The sequence below is a fragment of the Camelus dromedarius genome, chromosome 23 (assembly GCF_036321535.1).
Source record: "Camelus dromedarius isolate mCamDro1 chromosome 23, mCamDro1.pat, whole genome shotgun sequence".
NCBI classification, from domain to species: domain Eukaryota; kingdom Metazoa; phylum Chordata; class Mammalia; order Artiodactyla; family Camelidae; genus Camelus; species Camelus dromedarius.
The window spans coordinates 11,365,030-11,387,925 of NC_087458.1; the positions used below are offsets into that span (position 1 = coordinate 11,365,030).

Consider the following 22,896-nt stretch of genomic DNA (forward strand, 5'->3'; position numbering starts at 1 on the left):
GTGAAGTGCCTGTTTAAATCTTTTGCTCACATTTTAACTGGGTAGTCTGTCTTCTTATTGATATACAGTTCTTTATGTATTCTTGATATGAATCCTTTGTCAGATATATCTAAGAAATATATTCTCCTAGCCTGTGGTCACTCACTTCTTAAAAGATGTCTTTTGATGAAGAATCGCTTGATAAGTCTCTTTGAAAACAGTTATAGAAGACGGATTGGAATGAAGCAAGATAAGAAGGAAGACTAGTTACAATTCTGTTTCAATATTTTAGAGAAGGAATCATTAAAACATGAAATAAATAATAATAATAATAGTAGCAGTAAACACTTATGTAGCACTCGCTACGTGCAGGCATCATCCTAAGCAGTAAATAATTAACTTATTTAATCCTCATATCACCTCTGTGAGGTAGTTGGACTATTACTGTCCCTATTTTAAAGATCAGAAAACCAAGGCAAGAAGAGTTTAAGTGACTTGCTCAAAGTTTTATACAGCTAATGAATGGCGGGAAGCAAAGGAATTTGAGAAAATTGGTTGGATAGGAATGATGAAGGAGAGTAAGGAACCTCAGATAACTTGAAGGATTCTGACTTAAGTAACAGAGTAGATCGTAGAGAAAGAAGTGCAAGTTTAGGAAGAATAAGTAAATTTCATTTTGGAAAAAAAATTGAAGTAGAAGTACCTAATAAATAGCTAATTATACTGTTCTAGAATTCAGGAGACAAGTGCTGGCTGGAAATAAAGATTTGGGAGTAATTAGCATATTTGGGACAGAGCAGGGTTTTTAAACCAATTTGTTGACATTGGGGGCCAGATAATTTGTTGTGGGAGGCTGTTTTGTCATTGGAGGATATTTAGCAGCATTCTTGGCTTCTACTCTGTAGATGCCAGGAGGAACCTCAGTTCCCTTTGTACTTGTGACAACAAAAAAATGTCTCCAGATATTGGCAAATATCCCCGGTAGGGGAAAATCACCTTGGTGAGAACTACTAGTCTAGTCGGGGCTATGGGCGTGGATAAAATCATTTAGAAGTGAGACATGTACAACTGTTTAAAGTCTATTCTCAACCCTTTTAAACATAAACATAAAATTTTTTCATCTTCCTTTAATTTTATCTTAATTTTCAAAATTGCTTTGTCAAATTTATAAGTATAAAGTTGTATTACAAAGCTGGATAATCTTTTCAAACTGCATCTCTACCTCTCTCTTGCTTTTCTAGTCTGATACACCTCCTGGGGGAGTCTCTCCCCATTTAGAAAATCATTGGAAGGGACAGAAGTACCCTGAGGATAGAGAGCTGAACAAACACCAATATTTAATGGATGGGTGAGGCTAGAGGAGCTTTCAGAGGGAGAACAAGAGTCATCAGAGGGGCAGCAGGAGAATCCTAAGTCTTGATGAAAAAGACACTAAACAACTTCAAAGTATTTTGGCCCTGCAAACTGCAGTGATACACCACAAAAGGCTACATTCTGCCCCTGGGATTCACAAGTTATTTCTTAGAGAAGAGGATTTTGAGTACTCCCTAGGCTTGGAGTGAAGGAAGGCTTCCATGTGGCAGGACCCAAGGCAACATCTAGGGTAACTCAAGGGGGGAAACCTTGAGATTCAGAAAGAAAAGTGACTTCCTCTTCAAGGTAAGAGATAAGGAAGATTGCAGAGCAAGCCCCTGGAGCCTGAGGAGATGATCTAAAATTTTCATCTTGAAGGGAAGACTAGAAAACAAGGTCTAGATACTAGTATGGTTCCCATCTTTTGTGGAAGGATATAATTGTTGTGTGGCATGCTTTAGAAACTGGGTTCTGACGTTCTTCTTTTCTCATTTCTGTTTCTTAAAAAAAAAATTTTTTTTCACTTTAAACCTAGACGATTGTGAGTTAGCCAAGAGAAAGATTTAGATGTTTTCACTCTTCTGCTAATACAGCCTCTCGATCAGCTACATCTTTGGTGGCTGGCTAGGGTGGTGGCACTGATATCCTAGCTGTATAAGACTTTAAAATAAAAATCTATTGGAATTTTAGTGATTTTTCTCTTTATCATTGGTTTTCAGGACTTTGAGTATGATGGGTTTAGGTGGTATGTGTGTGTATGTGTGTGTATCTGGTTTGCTTTTGTTCTCTCAGCTTCTTTGATCTGTGGTTTGATAACTTTTACTATTATTTTTGAAAGATTCTTGGTCATTATCTCTTCGACTGTTTTTACTGCTCCATTCTTTCTCTCTTCTTGGGATTTCTATTACACATACATCAGAGCAATTTATATTATTTTACTCTTCTTAAATATTCTCTTCTATTTTCTTTCTTTTTTTCCCCTTTGAATTTCATTTTGGGTAATTTCTGTGAATCCATCTACAAGGCACTGATTCTCAGCTGTAGCAGGAGTCTACTAATGAGCCTGTTGAACATATACTTCCTCCTCTTATTATATCTAAATTTTTTTAACATTTCATGTAACTCTTCTTATAGTTTCTGTCTCTGTGCTGAAATTCCTCATCTGCTCATGTATGTCATCCATGTTTTCTACCAGAGCCTTTAACATATTACTTACAGTTATTTAAAATTTTTTGATTATCTTTGATGAAGTTTCCCTTGCTTGAATTTTCTTCTGACAGGTTTTTTAAAATCTTGGTTTTTTGTGTAGTTTCATAATTTTTAATTGAATTCTAAACATCATATGTAGGACAGTAGAGACTTAGGTTATTTGTATTTATGCTTGGAAATGGGTACTCCCTTCTTCTGTTAAGCTATTAATGTGGAGGTTGTGACAATTCAGTCAGGAGTTGAGCGGGACTTAGATTTTCTTGTTGCCATAGTTACCTTCAGTTCTTCTAGTGTCATATTGTGCTTGGGGTCAGGGCCAATTTTCCTGGAGGACTTTTCTCAATGTTTCTGCTCCACCCTAAACTTTAGGCCTTCCCTATGTGCCTGTACCTCAGATGGTCTCTCCCCAGCAGTCCAGTGCTACTGCTTCTTATTCAGGACTTGCTAGCCTTGGAGGTGGGATAGAGATTTCTCTGTTGTCCTGGACTCACGTCAGTCTTAGGCAGGCGTTGTATCCCTGGATCTTGAGGATGGGGCTTTTCCCAGTGATTCGGCACCTCTCCCAATAGTAGCAGCATTCCAGGCCCTCCCCCTAACATAGGGGATTTTTTTCTGTTTCCTTTCTCCAGGTGTAATGATCTTTCTGTGCCTTGCGCCCTTGTCCTAATGATTTAAGGTGTTTGTTCCTTAGAGAAAAGGGTTTAGGTGGGCTTCATGCCCTTCCCACAGTGGCAGCCATTCCCATTCTCTGGGCATGTGCTACCAGGGAAGCTTTCTCTGGTCTCTCTCCCTGCCCCCAGTTTTTTCATGAGCACCCAGTGGTAATCCACAGAGAAGACTCTTTAAGTGGGTATGAACTCCCTTGAATCAGCAGCTCCCAGTTTTTGGCCACACCTGGCTTTTAGCAATTTGTTTAAAATGTTAGCTGAATTCTAACTTATGTGTACAATAGGCCCATCTTCCTCCTGTGCTCTGTTACAGGTAAGCCAGTGCTCGTGTCCTAGCTCTCCTTGGAAGCACTTGTCTTTCCTTAGATTTCAGGTACTTGGTTGCCCTATTACCTCAGGACTCTGCTGGGATCAAGAAAGATTGGTGTAATATTATTATAGGCTCTTTTTGTGGTTCTAATTAAGATATCTTAATGTGCCTGATTTTTACAGCTCTTTTTATACCACTAAATCAAAATGGCCAAGTCCAAAATAAAAATGAAGGAGAAATAATAATATGGCCATGCTTAGGGTAAGTAGTTCTTGGTCTTATACTTACTGTTTGCTTTTAGAGTGATCAGCAAATCTGACTGACCAGACACGGCTCCCAGCCCCAGGCCCATTGTTAGCGTTAGAGCTATTGACTTCCCTATTTGTTTTACCTTGATCTAGTAATTGAAATTTACACTCATGTTTGGATTTTGGGTTGTTCCCCCAGGAAGGGAGTCATGGGACGATAATCTCAGGAGAATGACCAGACCCTCTGAAGTTCCTCCTGGCGCCTAATGAGTCTGATAAGATAGGCCACCGGACAGCCCCATAACACCGGACGCACACACCAAGATTTCGGAGGAAGATTTACCAGAGACTTTTGTCAATTAATATTCCCTTTTATGCCACAATTTGTTCACTATATAATCACTAAGCCCCAATCCTAAGACGGGTTCACAGTTTGAAGGCACTAGCCTGCTGTGAGTCCCCTTTGCCCGGCAAAGCAATAAAGCTGCCTCTTTTTAACTAAGCTCCAAGATCTTGTCTCTGAGTTATTTGCTTTGTCAGGGACTGGGGCTAATCTTTCGGCAACAAAAAGTCACCAGGAAGCCAGGGCATGATAAGTTTAGGCTCAGACATTTCTCACATGACTTGATCTAAAAAGCTGAAAGCCAAAATGGTACTTTTTAAATTAAAATATATTTGACATATGACATTATGTAAATTTAAAGTGTACACCATATTAATTTGATATATTTATATATTATAATATGATTACCATTGTAGTGATAATTAGCCCTTCTATCGTTTTACATAATTATTCTTTGTTTTTAGTAGTTGGAATAATTAAGTTCTAGTCTCTTAGAAAGTTTGATGATTATAATATCATTGTCTATATTCACTGTACTGTGCATTAGACCTCTAGGGCTTATTTACTACTCAAAACAAGTTTGTACCCTCAAACACATCTGTCCTGTACCCCCACCTCCACACCTCCTACCCATGATAACCACCATTTTACTCTCCTTTTTCACAAGTTTGGCTTTTAAAAATTTCACATATAAGTAGTATTATACACTTATACTTGTCTTTCTCTGTCTGACTTATCTCACTTAGCATAATGTGCTCAAGATTCATCCATGTTGTCACAAATGGCAGGATGTCCTCCTTTCTCATGGCTGAATAATATTTTATATACATATATATGTATATATATCATACCTTCTTTATCTGCTTATCTATTGATAGGTAATTAGGCTATTTCTATGTCTTGGTTATTGTGAATAATGCTGCAAGGGACATGGGAGTGCGTTTATCTCTTCAAAATCCTATTTTCATTTCTTTTGGTTATATACTCAGAAGTGGGATTCCTGTTCATAAGGTAGTTCTATTTTTAATTTATTGAGGAAACTCCATGCTGCTTTCCATAGTGGTTGAACCAATTTACATTCCCACCAACAGTATAGGAGGGTTCTCTTTTCTCCACATCCTTGACAGCACTGATATCTTGTCTTCTTGATGACAGCCGTTCTAACAGGTGTGAGGTGATATCTCATTGTGGTTTTGGTTTGCATTTCCCTGATAGTTACTAACGTTGAGCATCTTCTCATTTACCTGTTGGCCATTTGGGTGTCTTCTTTGGAAAAATATCTATTTTAGTTGTTCTATCCAGTTTTGTTTTGTTTTTTTGAGGAGGGATACTTGGGTTATTTCTTTCTTTCTTTTTTAATGGAAGTAGTGGGGATTGAACCCAGGACTTCATGCATGCTAAGCACACATTCTACCACTGAGCTATACCCTCCCCCCTTGTTTCGCCCAATTTTTTTTTTCTGTCTAATTTTTAATCAGGTTTTTTTTTGTTTGTTTGTTTGTTTTTTTGCTATCGAGTTCTTTGAGTTCTTATATATTTTGTACATTAATCCCTTACAGATACATGGTTTGCAAAAATTTTCTCCCATTCTATAGGTTGCCTTTTCATTGTGTTCATCATTTCTTTTGCTGTGCAAAAATTTTTATACTTGAAGAGTCCTTTTGTCAATATTTGCTTTTGTTGTTTATGCTTTTGGTGTCACATCCCCAAAAAATCACTACCAAGACCAATGTCACTGAGCTTCTTCCCGAGGTTTTCTTCTAGGAGTTTTATAGTATCAGGTCCTGTGTTTAAATCTTTGATCTGTTTTGAGTGAATTTTTGTGAGTTTTGTAAGATAAGGATCCAGTTTCGTATATCTACATGTGTTTATCCAGTTTTCCCAACACTATTTGTTGAAGAGACTATCCTTTCCCCACTGGGTGTTCTTTGTTCCTTTGTCAAATATTAGTTGACTGTACAACCATAGGTTTAATTCTGGGCTCTCTGTTCTATTCCATTGGTCTGTGTGTCTATTTTTGTGACAGTGCCATACTCTTTTTATTACTCTAGATTTGTAGAGTAGTTTGAAATCAGGAAGTGTGATACCTCCACCTTTGTTCTTTCTCTTCAGAATTGTTTTAGCTTTGGGGGATCTTTTGCGGTCCCACACAAATTTTAGGATTATTTTTTTTCTATTTCTGTGAAGAATGCCATTGTTATTTTGATGGGGATTGCATTGAATCTATAGATGACTTGGGGTATGTGAACATCCTAACAATATTAATTGTTCCAATCCATGAACGCGGGATGTTGTTCCATTTGTTTGTCTTCTTTTGTTTCTTTCAGCAAAGTCTTGTAGTTTTAGTTGTACAAATCTTTCACTTCCTTGGTTACATTTATACCTAAGTATTTTATTATTTTTGATGCTATCGTGAATGGGATAGATTTCTTTGTTTCATCATCAGCGTATGGAAATGCAACTGGTTTCTTTATGTTGATTTTGTATCCTACAACTTTACTGAAATCATTGATTAGTTCCAAAATTTTTTTGATTGAGTCTCTGGGATTTTCTACGTACAAAATCATATCATCTGCAAAAAGTGACAGTTTTACTTGTACCTTCCAGATTTGGATGCCTTCTATTTCTTTGTCTTGACTAATTGTTCCAGATAGGACTTCCAGCACTATACTGAATAAGAGTGGTGGGAGTGGGCATGATTGTCTTATTCCTGATCTTAGAGGAAAGCTTTCAACTTTTCTTCATTGAGCATAATGTTAGCTTTAGGTTTATTGTAAATGACCCTTATTATGTTGAGGTGGCCTTTATTACGTTGAGGTATGTTCCTTCTATACCCAATCTGCTGAGGGTTTATGTCATGAAAGAATGTTGCAATTTATCAGATACTTTTTCTGCCTCTATTGAGACAATTATGTGACTTTTTTAATCTTTCATTTTATTAATTTGATATATTTATTGATTTACATATGTTGAACTATCTTTGCATCCCAGGGATAAATCCCACTTAGTTATGGTGTGTAAGGTAATCTTGCCCTTATAGATTGAGTTTAGACATATTCCTTCCTCTTTAATTTTTTGGAAGAGTCTGAGAAGGATTTGTGTTAATTTTTCTTTGAATGTTTGGTTCAATTCTCCAGTGAGGCCATCTGTTCCTGGGGTTTTCTGTGTGGGGAGATTTTTGATTACTGATTAAATCTCTTTACTTGTTATTGGTTTGTTCCGATTTTCTCTTTCTTTACGATTCAATCTTGGTAGGTTGTGTATTTCTAGAAATTTATACGTTTCTTCTAGGTAACCTATTTTTTTTGGCATATAACTGTTCATAATAGTCTCTTATGATCCTACATATTTTTGTAGTCATTTGTAACATCTCCTTTTTCTTTTCTAATTTTATTTATTTGTGCATTCTTTATTTTTTTCTTAGTCTAGCTAAAGGATTGTTCATTTTGTTTAACTTTTGAAGAAACAGCTTTCAGTTTTGTCAATCTTTTCTGTTTTTCTGGTCTCTATTTTATTTGTTTGCACTCTGATCTTTATTGTTTCCTTCTTTCTGCTAACTTTGGGTTTAATTTGTTCTTCTTTTTCTAGTTCCCTGAGGTGTAAAGTTAGGTTGTTTATTTTAGATGTTTCTAATTTCTTAATATATGAATTTATTATTATAAACTTTCCTCTCAGAACTGCTTTTGCTGCATCCCATTAGTTTTGATATGGTGTATTTCCATTTTTATTTGTTTAGAGATAAATTTTAATGTCCCTTTTGATTTCTTCCTTGACTCATTGGTTGCTTAGAAATGTGTTGTTTAGTTTCCACAAATTTGTAGAATTTCTAGCTTTCCTCAGTTGTTGATTTCTAGTTTTATACCATTGTGGTCAGAAAAGATAGTTGGTATGAGTTAAAACTTCTTAAATTTACAAAGATTTCTTTTGTGTCCTATCATATGATCTATCCTGGAGACTCTTTCATGTGCACCGGAGAAGAATGTGTATTCTGTTACTGTTGGATGGAGCATTCTATGTATTTCTGTTATGTCAATTTGTTCTAGACCATTGTTGACTTTCTGTCTGGATGAGTTACCTGTTGCTGAAAGTGGTGTATTGAAGGCCCCTGCTGTTATTATATTGTCTGTTTCTCCCTTTACATCTGTTTGTATTTGCTAAATATAGTTTGGTGCTCTGATATTGAGTGAGTATATATTTACAATTGTTGTATCTCCTTGATGTATTGACCCTTTCACAACTATAAAATGATTTTCTTTATTCAAGTAAACTTCTTGTTACTGTTTTTGACTTGAAGTTTTGTTTGAGTTAAGTATGGCTATGCCCACTTTCTTTTGGTTTCCACTTGCATGGAATATCCTTTTCCATCCCTTCACTTTGAGCCTATGTGTCTTTTTAGAGCTGAAATGAATCTTCTGTAGGCAGTATATAATTGGATCTTGTTCTCTCTCTCTCTCTTTTTTTGAATCCATCCAGCTACTCTGTTTTTTGATTGATAAATTCAATCTATTTATCTTTAGAGTGATTATTGATATGTAAGGACTTACTACTGCCATCTTATCATTTGCTTTCTGGTTGTTTTGTATTCTCCATGGTTTCTTTTTCCTTCTGTTTCTGCCTATAAATGGTGTATTTTAAAACTCCCCATCAAACGTGACTAAGAGTTAGGCCCTAACTGTTATTACAGAGTTATATACTTTTCCTCAATTTTTAATTCCAGTCAGAAACTCAAAACTTCTACCATGCTAATACAGGTGAAAGATAAGATGTGTTTATGTTGTTTTTATACCTTTCTCCTGCATGCATCCTGTCTTCCCCATTATAATGAGAATCCCTCAGGGCAGAGTACCTTGCCTCTACTTATTTCTTCATTTTCTCCTACCATCACCCCATCTCTTTTATCAGCACAGAGTCAACATAGGGCTAAAGCACTGGGTCTTGACTGAGTCTACTCAGTATCTGTTTAATCACTTCCCCTTGGGCAAGTTCTCCCTTGTTCAGCATTTGGTGCTATTGCCAGCCTCAGTATCATTGCCTTCCAGTTGTTCCAGAAGACCTAGCTTCACTTCTGCAATTCTGCCAGGGCCCAAGTTTACTCTACTCTGCTCACCTGCTCTGCACCTTTGCCAGAGAAAACTCTTCTTCTGGGGGCCTCTGTTGAGACTAGGGACCACAGTAAAGACCAGATGCTGAGCTGGGAACTTCCACTGTTTTCTTGTACAAAATAACTTTTTTCCAGTTTCTCGATTGATAAACTGACCCCCATAGAGGAACTTTTCCACAAGGCTCCTCAACCAGCAACAACGCTAGTTTTTTATTTGTGACTTTACTTAAAGGTCAGAGGAAATCTCCTTTATTTACATTCTTGTCCTTTTAGGATCTGTCCTTTCCTAAAAATATGCCAACTAGTGCCCTAGAGGAATGCATGATGGGAACTTGATGTTAACAAGATTTGTTCCTAATTGAGTCTGGACCCATCACACTTCCATCTGTCTCTGACTTCTCATCCTCCAGAGACCTGATTAATGAGTCCTTCTGGCTTCTGCTTTCTTTCCTGGTGATGGCTTACCTCTTCCCTCCAAGCACAGCATCTGCTATCTTAAGCAGTCATGGTAAACTATCCCTTTGTCCTCACCCTTCTGTGTGTTGCTCCAGAGAGCAGCCTGCTTGGATGTGACCTAGGATCCCAACAATCTCTTGTCCTTGACAGGTTGTAGAAGGTTGGTCACTCTCAGCCTGAGAATCACTATTGAAGAGAAAGTAGAGTCTGGATCCTGAATTTGGTAAAACTGGAAATGCATCAATCTTTACCTTCAACAATGTATAAGTTAAGGACCCAGAAGGACTGGTTAGAACAGGAAGAGCTCTCAAAGAACATCCTGTTATTGGCAAAGAATAGGCAAATAAATCACTGAAACAGAATAGAAAGCCCAGAAATAGACCTATACAAATATAGTCAACTGCTCTTCAGCAAAGAAGCAAAGGGAATACAATAGAGAAAAGATAATCTTTTCAACAAATGGTACTGGAACAACTGGATATACACAAGCCAAAAAAAAAAAAAAAGAAGAAGAATATAAACACTGACCTTACAGACTTCATAAAAATTAACTCAAAGTGGATCAGAAACATAAATGTAAAATGTAAAACTCCTAAAAGATAACAAAGGAGAAAAATCTCGATAACCTTGGGTATGACAATGACTTTTTAGATACCACATCAAAAGTATGATGCATGAAAGAAATACTTGATACTTGACTTTATTAAAATTTAAAACTTCTGCTCTGCAAAGGCACTGTCAAGAGAAAGAGAAGATAATCCACACACTGGGAGAAAATATTTGCAAAAGTCTTACCTGATAGAGAGCATCTTGTCCATCCCTTTCACTTTACTGAGGTCCAGAGAAGCAAAGTGCCTTGCCCAAGACCACACAGTGGCAAAGCTGGGTCTAAAATCAGGTCTCATCTCTCTCTTAACTAACCTAGGTCCTTAGACATAAATAGCCCCCTCTTGTCTAAGCTTTGTTCTGGGTTGTTGCTTCCTGAGAAATAGCTCTTTCTTCCCTCCTATTATTTCTCCCTTCTTTTATCAAAATTCTTCAGCACTCTGCTGTTCTGAAAAAGAGTGATTGAGAACACATTCATATTCTGAAGTTAATGATCCATATCACTTAGGGTATTTGCATTTCTAAAAGGTTGTTAAAGTTGACAATGATTTAACACAAAGACATGAATTCCCAAAGGAGGTTTTCAGGCTAGATTGGTGATGCTGGTGTGTGGACTGGCTGAGACCCCTTAAACCAGAGCTTCCCTGACTCCATCACTCTTTCTCCCTTCTTCCCCTTCTATGTAGAAAGGACTCATAAAGCAATTATGGGGCTCCACTGAAGTGGTGGTCAGAGTATTAAGAAGAAGAGAAACAAAACCCAACCAGGCAGAGAAAAGAAAAAAGAGCACCTTCTGAATTAAGTGGCTGGAATCAGTGTCTAGAGTTGGAGTCATTTGAGTTCATAGATAGCATTTATCTGTCCTTCCCAAAGTGGGCCCATAAATATCGTTCCCCATTGTCTAGTCCATAGAAGCAGTGGACTAGACTTTCCTAGCCTTTTTTTTTTTAATTGACTATATTCCCTCACATTGTATTATCAACTGAAAAAAAATGTATAATGTAAGAGTTGTGAATTTTAAGTTTTATTTGGGGCAAAATAAGGACTGCAGCCTGGGAGACAGTGTCTCAGTTCTGTGGAACTGCTCCAAAGAGGTAGGGGGAAAGGTCAGTGTTACATATGATTTTACTGAAGGAGAGTTTGCGCAGTCAAGCACACATTTTGGCAGAGACTTGCTGCTAGTCATGAGGAGCAGATGTCACTGTTAATGACTTTTGTGCTTTTCTAGTATGAGAAGATGAAAGAACTGGGGCTCATAAAATCTTCTCCTGAAAATATCTAACTATCTGAAGGCCTGTTCTAATGGTTTCTCCCAGAGCACAGAGTGTCTCATTCCTGATCCCTACCCTGAACTCCTTTCAGGGTGTGTTAAAGGTCAGTGACTGCAGTGTAGAGACTTAATCCTTCCTTGTAGAGGCAGAGGGCAAGTGGCAGTTTTAGTTGGCAGTACATTTCATATCCATGACATTTATTTTGCAACTGAAAGGTTGCAAACCTTTTAATCTCCCTCACTTATTTCTCTCTGGCAACCACCTCCCCTTTGACAACAACCTGTTTTTTCTCTGTATCTATGATTCTTTTTCTGTTTAGTTCTGTTTGTTCATTTGTTTTTTGGATCCCAAATGTAAGTGAAATTATACTTTTTTCATTTAGCATAATACTCTAGGTCCACCCATGGTGTCATAAATGCAAGATTTCATTTTTTATGGCTGAGAAATATTCCATTGTGTATATACATCACACCTTTTTTAGCCACTTAGATCTATTGATGGGCACTAAGGTTGCTTCTATATCCTGGCTGTTATAAATACTGCTGCAATGAACGTAGGGGTGCATATAACTTATCCAATTAGTACTTTCATTTTATTCAGATAAATACTCAGGAATGGAATTGCTGAATCATATGGTAGCTCTATTTTTAATATTTTGAGCAATCTCCTCAAACACTATTTTCCATAGTGGCCGCCCAATTTACATTCCCACCAACAGTGCATGAGGGTTTCCTCTTCTCCACATCCTTAGCAATACTTGTTGTTTGTTGTCTTTTGACAGTAGCCATTATGATAGGTGTGAAGTGATATTTCATTGTGATTTTGATTTGCATTTCCCTGATGATTAGTGCTGTTGAGCATCTTTTCATGTGCCAATTGACCAACTGGATATCTTTTTTGGGAAAATGTCTATTCAGGTCCTCTGCCATTTTTTAGTTGGGTTGATTTTTGGTTTTGGTTTTTGATTTTGTTGTGTGGTTTATGAGTTCTTTGTATACTTTGAATATTGACCCCTTGTCAGATGTACCCTTTGCAACTATCTTCTCCCATTCAGTAGGTGGCCTTTTCATTTTGTTTATAGTTTCCTTCACTGTGTAAAAGCTTTTTCAGTTTGATGTAGTCTCATTTGTTTGTTTTTGCTTTTGTTTCCCTAGCCTGAGGAGACATAACCAAAAAATGTTGCTTAGACTGATGTCAAATAGCATACTGCTTATGTTTTATTCTAGAATTTTTATGGTTTATGTCTTACAATTAATTATTTAACCCATCTTGTATTTATTTTTGTATGTGGTATAAAAAAGTAGTCCATTTTGATTCTTTTACAATGTAGATGTTTAGTTTTCCCAATACCATTTATTGAAGATGCTGTCTTTTCCTTTTCTTTATTGTATATTCTTGTCTCCTTTTTGTAGATTCATGGACCATATAAGTATGGTTCATTTCTGGGCTCTCTATTCTGTTTCATTGATCTATGTTCCTGTTTTTGTGACAGTACCATACTGTTTTGATGACTATAGCTTTGCAGTATAATTTGAAAGCAGGGAGTGTGATACCTTGTTTTGTTCTTCTTTCTTACGATTGTTTTGGCTATTCAGGATCTTTTGTGTCTCCACTCAAATTTTAGAGTTGTATGCTCTAGCTCTGTGAAAAATTCCATTGGTATTTTGATAAGGACTGCATTGAGTCTATAGATTGCCTTGGGTAGCATGAGCTATTTAACAATATTGATTATTACAATCCATAAGAACAATATATCTTTCCACTGGTCTGCATCATCTTCAATTTCTTTCATCATCTCCTAGTCTTTTAATAATAATAATGATAAAAACTAAATTTTTATGCCAGGTTCTGTGTTAAACATTGTTAAAAACAAGACAAGAGGCCCCAGATGGAGTCACTTATCCTGAAGCCCACATCATGAAGTTGAAACTAATTGTAGTATTGGCTTTCCCAGAAATGGAATTTTAAAACTATCCATCAGGAACTGCTTCATAAGCATCAGTTAGGTAATTTGTCTGATAGATCCCTGCCATACCCTAAAGGAAGGTAATCTTGCCACAACCAATATACTGTTTTGGCCCCAGTATAAATTCCTTGTTCCTGCTCCTTTCTGCCTACAAAAAACTCCTCAGATCTCCTATCTATCTGCTAGATTGCCTGCTGCCTGATTCATGAATTATTGAATAAAACCATAAGATATTTAAATTTTACTCAGTTGAATTTTATTTATTAACAGCATTATTCATGGATTTTTTTCATTTAATCTTCACAGCATTATAAGGTAAGTAGTAAAGTAACCTTCATTTTACAGATGAGGCAACAGAGCTTGGAAATGAAGGTTAACATGTCTAAGATTACACAGCTGGGAAAGGATAGACTTTTGATCTGAATCTGTCTCTCTGCAAATCCATGTTCTTAATCAGTAGGCTTTTCTGATTTTTTAAATTATTTACACCTTTCCTATTTCCAGACATATACATTTTAAGTCAAGCTGTCCCTTTTCAAGAATCACCTTTCTCATTAACTTATTTCAGTTTTCATTAAATAGTGTGCCTCTATATTTGTAACAGAAACATCTCTTCGTACTTTGTTCTTTCTTTAGTTTTTTTCCGCTTTCTGCACCTCTTATTTTGCTCCCCTTCACAACAAATCACAACAAACCAATTACGCTTTTCCAAATAACGCAAATGCTTATGCTATAGCCAATCGAATAATCTCTTGCTTTGCTTTCACCTTTTACCTATAAAAGCCTTTCTCCAAGTCCTATTTGTGGAATGCTCCTAACCACTTCAGTTCAGCACTGCCCAATTGGAATTGATTTTACCCAAATAAACTCCTGAATTTTTAAAATTATGCATCAGTTTAGCTTTTAATAGTTTATTCGTGTGCAAATGAGAGTGATGTAAGTTGCCTTCTGAAATCACTGTAAGTATTAGAGATAATACATGTAAAATGCCTCCTCCACAGTAAGCATTCATATGCTTACATATAACTATTAATTTTGGTCTCTTATTGCATTAACTATGTATTGCTCTTTGCTTTTGTCTTGTCAAATGACAAAACTAAAACAACTGAAGAATAAGTTTGATGTTCAAGGAAGAGCAGTCCGTAGATTGGGGGAGTATAGTGCCTCACAAGAAGTGGAGCACACTTCCCAAGGGATTTGGGGCAAGAGTGAGTTTTATAGAGTGGTAGAAGAGGCAATGTGAAAACAAAGCGTGATTGGCTAGGGGGTCAGGTATTTCCCTAGAATGTTAGAAAGTCCTATTTTCTAGGACCAAAGATTAGAGCTGAGTTTGAAAATTGTGATTGATGTATATTAGGTTTCCTTGATAGGTGTTTTCTGTAAGTGCAGGCTGACTTAACAGTTGTTTTCTAGGGGGCAAAAGATTAGGTTTATTTATTTATTTAAGTGGAGGTACAGGGGGTTGAACCCAGGACCTTGTGCATGCTAAGCATAACTACCATTGAGCTATACCCTCCCCACCAAGTGCAGACAGACCCAGGTTTATTTGTGATGTAGACTGAGACACTGAGGCAGCTGCCATTTTGTGGATCCCAATATACTAATTAACTGTATCAGTTCCCCTCACTGTGATCAAACTTTTATTTGTGCAAAGAGTATTGACCAAAATGTGAGGTATTAGCACCACTCTGAGCTACCACTTCTCATTGGTGTTGGAGTCAGTTTGGTTCTCTCCATAGGTTAGGATACTGAGGTCTCAGTCCCTTAACTGGCTGTTTTATTCATTGCATTTTTGACATGTTAGGTGAATGTTTGGTTGCCAGTGGCTACACAGGTGCATTTAAAGCTTTTGAGACAATGCAGCACACCAGGGAGATTATTAAAATGACTCTAAGCAGAAGAATTCCCAACGTTTGGAGGACATTCCAAAGCCACAGTCAACATGACCCAAAACAACTTAAATAGATCAAAGAAAGACCACACTGAAGGAGACACTTTCTTAAGCCAAGTGTCTTTTTCTGTGATCGTAGGTAGCTGAGTCTCAGCTTCCTTAGAAGTGTGAATCCAAGTACAGCAAGTGGTGTTGGCTACAGCATAGACACCTTTTTGCTGTCTAAAAGATAATCAAGGACTGTCTTATTACAAGAACAACTTTGGCCTGAAAGTCTAGGGATTATTGTCAGGCAGATATTGTTTTAATGGTAGGTTCTTGATATCTTCAAGGGTTAAGGAGAGGTTTCTGATCATAGCCTCATTTAGACTACCTCTTAATCAGAGGAGTACAGATCTGCCATAGGAAGCAAATTTTGAATCATGAATGCTTCCTGGTAATTCTTTTTTTTTTTTTTACATTTTTAATTGATTTATAATCATTTTACAATGTTGTGTCAAATTCCAGTGTAGAGCACAATTTTTCAGTTATACATGAACATATATATATTCATTGTCACATTTTTTTCTCTGTGAGCTACCATAACCTCATGGTAATTCTTAACTGATCTGTAATGTAAGTTGAAGAAGCAGCCCAATGTGAAGCCTTGGTTTGATTGCGGACAGTCAGAGACATAGTTAGCTCAGACTGTAGCTTCCCACCATTTCCCAATTATTTAAACATTGAGCTTCCCATGCATGAGGGAGCCCTATCATCCACAGATAAACTGAAGAGGAACACAGGTGGTACCACCAAAAGAGGTATTTCCACAATCAAGGCCAATGGAAATGGAGGACAGAGTGATCAGCCAAGGCTCAGAACTGGAAAGATTACAGCCCTGGAGGTCAGGTGATTTATGATTTAAGATTTAAGGGTCTGTAGACGACACAGAGAATATTGTTCTGATTTCTCTTTCTATTAGTTTTTAACTGGAGGCAGAGAAATTGATTTGCAGGATCAGGTTTAGGAGTCTGACATGATAGAGAGGAGGCTTCACTTGGTCCAGAGAAACGGTGGCATTGGCAATCAGGGAGAAGTTTGAAATAGGCAGAACTACAGGATCACCAGCGTCATAGGCCAAGTGGGGTCTTTGGTGGCAAACCCAATAATCAAATGGGTTCTCCCTAGAAATACAGATGATAGCATTATCTTTACAAGTGACAGAAAGAGAAAGGAGAATGGTGAGGCAGGTACAAAGGGGAGAAGGTATTTCATGATGAGAGTGGAAGGGACCAAGATTCCTGTTCCAGTGTCTTGGGTTGAGGCAGTCTACTTCTTGATGCCAGCAGCTTCTCATTCTATTAAGCTTGATGTTGAGATCTCCAGTGTTTGTACAGGACCAGATGTCAGGTAGAGCCTTCAGTTGTGAAATATGCATGCAAGATTTGACTTGTAATTTGGCAGCAGTGTCAGTAGTCAAGAAATTTTTTTTTTTTTTTTTTTTTTAGGCAGGGAGAGAGATAATTAGGTTTATTTATTTATTTATTTATTTATTTATAGAGGAGGTACTGGGGATTGAACCCAGTACCTCATGCATGCTAAGCATGCACTCTACCACTTGAGCTATACCTTCCCCCCTAGTGGTCAAGAGTTCTTGATAGAGTCCTTTCCATGAGTCTTACTTTTGCAAAAATATTAGTGTAAAACAATAACTGTCTGTTAATGACAAAAGACTTAAAAATGCCCATGAATAAAGATTTGATGACAGTTCATCTGATAAGGAAATGTAGTTATTTCTGTGGCATACAGTAAGTTAGCATAGTAATTGGACAATGAGAGTATTGACAAAATTCTAGAATCTTTAAACAATTTCTGGAATACCTATATTAGTAACATACATCCATTCATATATACCCTAAGAAAGTTTATTATCACTTCTTATTTGACAATGCTTCCCATGTAATTTAACATATTAAATAAACCTAATTAGTTTAACATCTCTCCTTTAAAAAGTGAGAGACAAATTCCTTGAGAATTCCAGAGGCTTTCTGGGAAATCTCAATGTTACTCCAAGGTCAAAAATACTTCATTTAGAATTTGATTTTGGGAACTTGTAAAAATGGCAAAAGGATTGAACATTTGACTAAATAAGATCACAGACCTTTATGGAATAACAAATCTATTAACTAAAGTGTAAGTTAAGTAATTAATCAACTTAATTAACTGTTAACTAAAGTGACAATAAAATATTTAAAAGGCAAATACAGAAGGTTACATAGTTGTGAACAAAACTTAGCTCTTTTAAGATTGACATTTGTGTAAACATTTGGGTTAATTTCTGTATTACTGAGAGTGTAGTTGATTTATATAAATGCTTAATTTTCTTGAAGCCAATAAAGTAGAGCTTTTTAGAAATTAATTTTGGCAGTACCATCTGAAGGTAGAAAAACCCCACACATTTATATGACATACATATGTAGACATACATAAACACATAGACAGATGCAACATATAGACAGGTATTACAGCTTTCATTTTGAAATTTTAGCTGAGACAGCTATGATAATGCAAAACTCAGTAGTTTATAAAAGAACAGTTGGATCAGAATTGTATTTCTGATAGATGGAATAAGTTAAGGTTATCTGCTCAGATGGCTTCATTTTTTCACTATTTGTAAAGACTGAAAAAATTTTACGTAGTTTCCAAATAGCTTCCTTGCACTTTTTTCTTTTTTTTTCCTAATAAGAATGACCTCTCTGAAGTTTGAATTTCAAAGAAACAGCACAGGGAAAGAATGCAAGTTCCTCCAAGAAGGACTTTTCTAAATCCAAAATTTTACCATACCTACAAGCTTTTTTTTTTTTTAATGGAGAGGTTTTGGAGTTTGTAAAAAGGCTAGGTGGGCTTTGAATTGTTTCTAGAGCTGCATTTCTGATCTTATAAGACAAGGACAGTTGTTTTTAATTCCTCAAAGAATTGGATTGCAGCCTGAATAACCTCAAAATATTGACCTATTCATCCAACTACATTACCTTCAATTTGCTTCTATATATGAAAGAAGATCTTTATATGAAAGATCTTCAACTAAGATGCAAATCAAAAGAACTCTATGTTTAAAACTAATTTGTTTAATTTGTTTAAACTAATATGTTTAAACTAATTTGTAGCTATTCGTATTTGTAATATTTTTATCACACTCTGGATACATAGTTTTACTTAGATTAGGGGAGAAGGCCTTAAAAAAAGGTCCTATCAGGTGCTGAATATCATCTTCCAGTTTGGTCAACTTCTGACCATAAAGCTACTTTAAAAAAAAACAAAAAACAACTTTCAAATATCTGGTCAGGTTTTAGCTGGGGAAAATAGTAAATATTTTTGGCAGTATTGAATAACCCCATGGACCCAAGAAGTTCTCCAAAGAAGGTACAAAATATACTATCCTCTCAAGATCCAGAGTCACTCACAAAGATAGCCACGAGAAAGAAGTCTTAGACAGTTCCCCTTAGAGCTGGCAACAGTTAGTAGAGCCCCAGAAGCCAATGTGATGCAACCTTGTTTTGTGTCAGTCTCAGCATATCAATAACCAATGTTGTGGCTGGACCAGCTCTTGTGGTTCTTATTGTGACTGCTAGATGCCCTTCAGCGGTAACCATCAGGAAACTTTGAAAAAATAGAGACTCATTACTCATAAGACCTGAAAATTACACAGCAAATCTGGGGCCATATAGTGAAGTCATGGGGAGATAGATAGATCTCCCATGTGCACATGGGCCTGGGTTCCTGCTCTTGTTGGGGTTTAGGGTGGGTGCCTAGGGTTTCATAGGCTCACTATTGGAGAATTAAAAAACAAATAAATAAAAGTAAGAATGTAAAGTGTAGGAAGGAAAAAAAAAAAAAGGTAGCCCAAATGGTCAGTTATTGAAATCAACCAAGATTCCTAAAGAAAAAGGAGACTCAGTGGGTGGAGGTGGCCTGGCTCTTTATCTACTTGTGTGGTTGATACTGTATTTAGTCGAGATAACCTTCTTTGAAATGGATGCCTCAGCAATCACAGCTTAAGTCAGGCATATGAGTTGCAAAAAAGAAAAAAAGCTGTCAGGGCTTACACTGCAAACCCATATTTCTGTCTGACCATAGTTTTGGGGGCCCCAACCTGATGATGGTTGCCAAGTCAAGTTCTCAACCCAAAACGAGACAAACAGAAGGGAAGAGCTGTCCCTGGGAAAGAAGGATTGATAACCAATAGGTGCCCCAAACCAAATTTAAAAAAAATCTGAATTTAGAAAAGAAAGGACAACATGAAATTTCATTTTCCTCTCTTGACCAGGCACTATAGAAATCCAGAAGAGCTGAGTCTGGTAAGAATTCTCTTTTCCCCAGCTTCTGCCAGTTTTTCCAGCATTCCTTCTGCAGGCTCTACAGCAAGAGGGGTTTAAGTTAAAGTGTAGTTTTAGTATCTGTCAGAATTTGGCAAGATTTTCCATTAATTTTAATTTTAGTTTCCTCTTGGCTGTTTAAGGGAATACTTGGTAGTAGTCTACCAGAATCCCTCAGAATCTCATCAACCCTGAGAGGGGACTATTCGGTGGCCCTCCTTTGAGGATAGATACGGAGTGTCTGTAAGGCTTGGCAGGCTTTTGTTTACAGTTTTATAGTCTCTTCAGAGTGGAGAAACAATTCAGATAGAGGATTAGCAGACTGTGGGCACTCAGGTAGAGGACAGAGGGGAGCCGTAGGAGTCACATCAGTCTTATAGTGTTTTGTTTTAGGTGCCTTTTGTGTCTTACTTTTTCATTACCTTTTTGTAATGCATCTTTCAGTTAAGTTTTCTGGGAATCTTGAAGCCTTTTGGAGGCATATCAGTTAAAATAGGTACCCCATTCTGTTTGATTTGGGGACTCTTAACTTTCAAGTGCACTCTAAAGTGAATGACCTTGTCTCCTTGGAAGATTCCCTATAATGGCCCTTATAATTCTAGATTGTCTTGGTAAGATGTTTCCATTTTTGTAGCTATCTGCAGCTTCTTGGACCACATTTCTCACATATAAAATACTTAATTCTTTGAAATTTGAGCCACTTCTGTAGCTAAACCTTGGCTTTCTCAGAGCCAAACTGATGCCTAATAGGGATATGCTACTGGGTTGGGGATTATGTGGTATTTAACAGTGTACCTTGTTGCATGGAAATTTTATTGAGTTTGGCATGCGACCTACTATGGATCTAATCCATTCCTTGACCAACTTAATTTAGCACAGGAATCTGAGAATGAGGTGGTGAGAAGAACTCTAACAGCTTTTAAGTGCCTGGTCTGTGCCCACCAAGTTTGCTGCTTTGGCTCACAAGGTTCCCATTAATAGTAGATCTTTATTCCTTTCGTGACAGTATTTCTTTATAGCAGCAGACATGCTAATGGATTTCAGTAGTTTGGCTTGTGCCTACTATGTGCTTTTAGCCAAAATAGTCCAAATTTATTGTCTTAATTCAGTTTCCCAAGTCCCCCAGCAGTTCATGCTGTGGACTTACCTCAGGCTCTGTGAGTTTCCTAATGGCTGCCATCATGCTTTCTTTTGATTGAGGGGTACCTCTTACTTTCCCTTGTTTAAATAAGCCTCCCTAGTTCAACCAGACTTACTGTTTCTGACTGCCTGAGCACAGTTCCTAAGACCTGTCAGTACCTCCTGAAGGTGCTTACACTGTAGATGAGATTGAGCACAAACTCAAAGCTCGTGGGCCACTAGGTCTCACCTTGAAATACCCGGAGTTTCTCATATTTCAATTTTCCACACTGTCGTAAATCTGGAGTCTCTCACACCTGAATTTTCCACCTAAAAGGATTAGAACAAACAAACTGGAGCTCCAAATGGGGAATAGGTGGAGCTCGATCTAAGAGAAGTTTACCAGAGATAATGGAGAGCAGCCCGAGAGGCAGCAAACCAAAGTGGCTCTGCAGGAACCTTCACCTTCATCTAGGAGCCAATCCTGAAATCTTTGGTAGCTGTTTTCATATCACTGACAATACAGGCATACCTCTGAGAGACTGCAGATTCAATTCCAGACCACTGCAATAAAGTGAATATTGCAATAAAATGAGTCACACAAACCTTTTAGTTTCCCAGTGCATACAAAAGTTATATTTACACTATTCTATAGTCTATGAAGTGTGCAATAGCATTATATTTATAAAGCAATGTACATGCCTTAATTAAAGAAGACTTCATTGCTAAAAATGCCAAAACAATTTCAGTGGTAACATCAAAGATCACTGATAACAGATTACCATAAAACGGGTAATAATAACGAAAAAGTTTGAAATATTGTGAGAATTATCAAAATATAACACAGAGACACAAACTGAGCCAAATTCAGTTGGAAGAATGGCACTGATGGACTTACTTGACAAGGGGGCCACAAACCTTCAATTTGTTAAAAAAAAAAAATACAGTATCTGCAAAGCACAAAAAAAGTGAATGCAGTGAAATGAGACATATCTGACCCGTCCAATGACAAAACTAAAACAATCTAATGACAAGTTTGATATCCTTTATTCAAGGGAAAACAAGCCATGTACTGGGGGAGTAGTTCCTCACAAGCAGTGGCGAACTCTTCCCCAGGGATTTGAGCAAGAGAAAATTTATAGAGATTTAGCAAAAGCAATGTGGAAAGGGGGCATGATCAGCTAGGAGGATGGGAATTTCTTATAAAGCTAGCAGGTCCCAGGTTCTAGAGTAGGGTAAGATAGCTAAAGCTGAGCTGGAGAATTGTGATTGGTGGGTGTTAGGTTCTGGGACAGATGTTTCCTGTACGTTTCCTTTTACCAGGCTGACGTAGGTTTAGATTTGTGACGTGGGATGGGTCACTGGAGTGGCTCCCATATTGTGGGTCCCATTATATAAATTAACTTCATCAGTTTCTAATGATATGTTCAAAATGTTGATGTCAGCTCATTGGAATTTTGTCACTGGTAAAGAAACTTTTTCACCTAAAAACCAGATGAGGGCTGGAGGTAGGTTGGGTGCGTGGATAGATAGAATGGGAGTGGCAGTAAAAGCCTTGGCCAACGGGGTGGGGCTGTTGAGGTTTCTGAAGACCACAGAGTGTGACAGCAGATTTTACAATGTCATTTCCTTGAATATTACAGCTTGCTTCCTGAGATTGCATTTGTGAGAGAGGCCCTAGCAAAGGGCCCCAAGTTAGATCTCAGAGCATCTCATGTTCTGGGGATGTTAAAGGTGAACAAATGGTGATGGGGATGATGATAGAAAGCAAAAAAGGGAAATCAGCATTCATTAGATACCTGTGATGCCCCAGATACTTTGCAAGCATACAAATTCTCTTTCAATTTTTAAAAGCCTTGAGTCCAGTGGTTCTCAACCAGGGGCAATGTTGCCCCCAAAAGAACATTTGCCAATGTCTAGAGACATTTTTATTTTCACCACTGAGGGATGCCCCTGGCATCTAGTGAGTAGAGGTCAGGGATGCTGCTATTCATCCTACAATGTACAGTGTATAGGTCCTC

At 37.3% G+C, this 22,896-nt stretch overlaps 1 protein-coding gene across 8 annotated transcripts in view; it reads left to right on the forward strand.

Moving 5' to 3' along the window:
* The window catches only part of LOC105092686 (low affinity immunoglobulin gamma Fc region receptor II), a 55,321-nt gene that overhangs the window by 16,351 nt on the left and 16,074 nt on the right, over positions 1 to 22,896 (forward strand). The window lies entirely within an intron of this gene.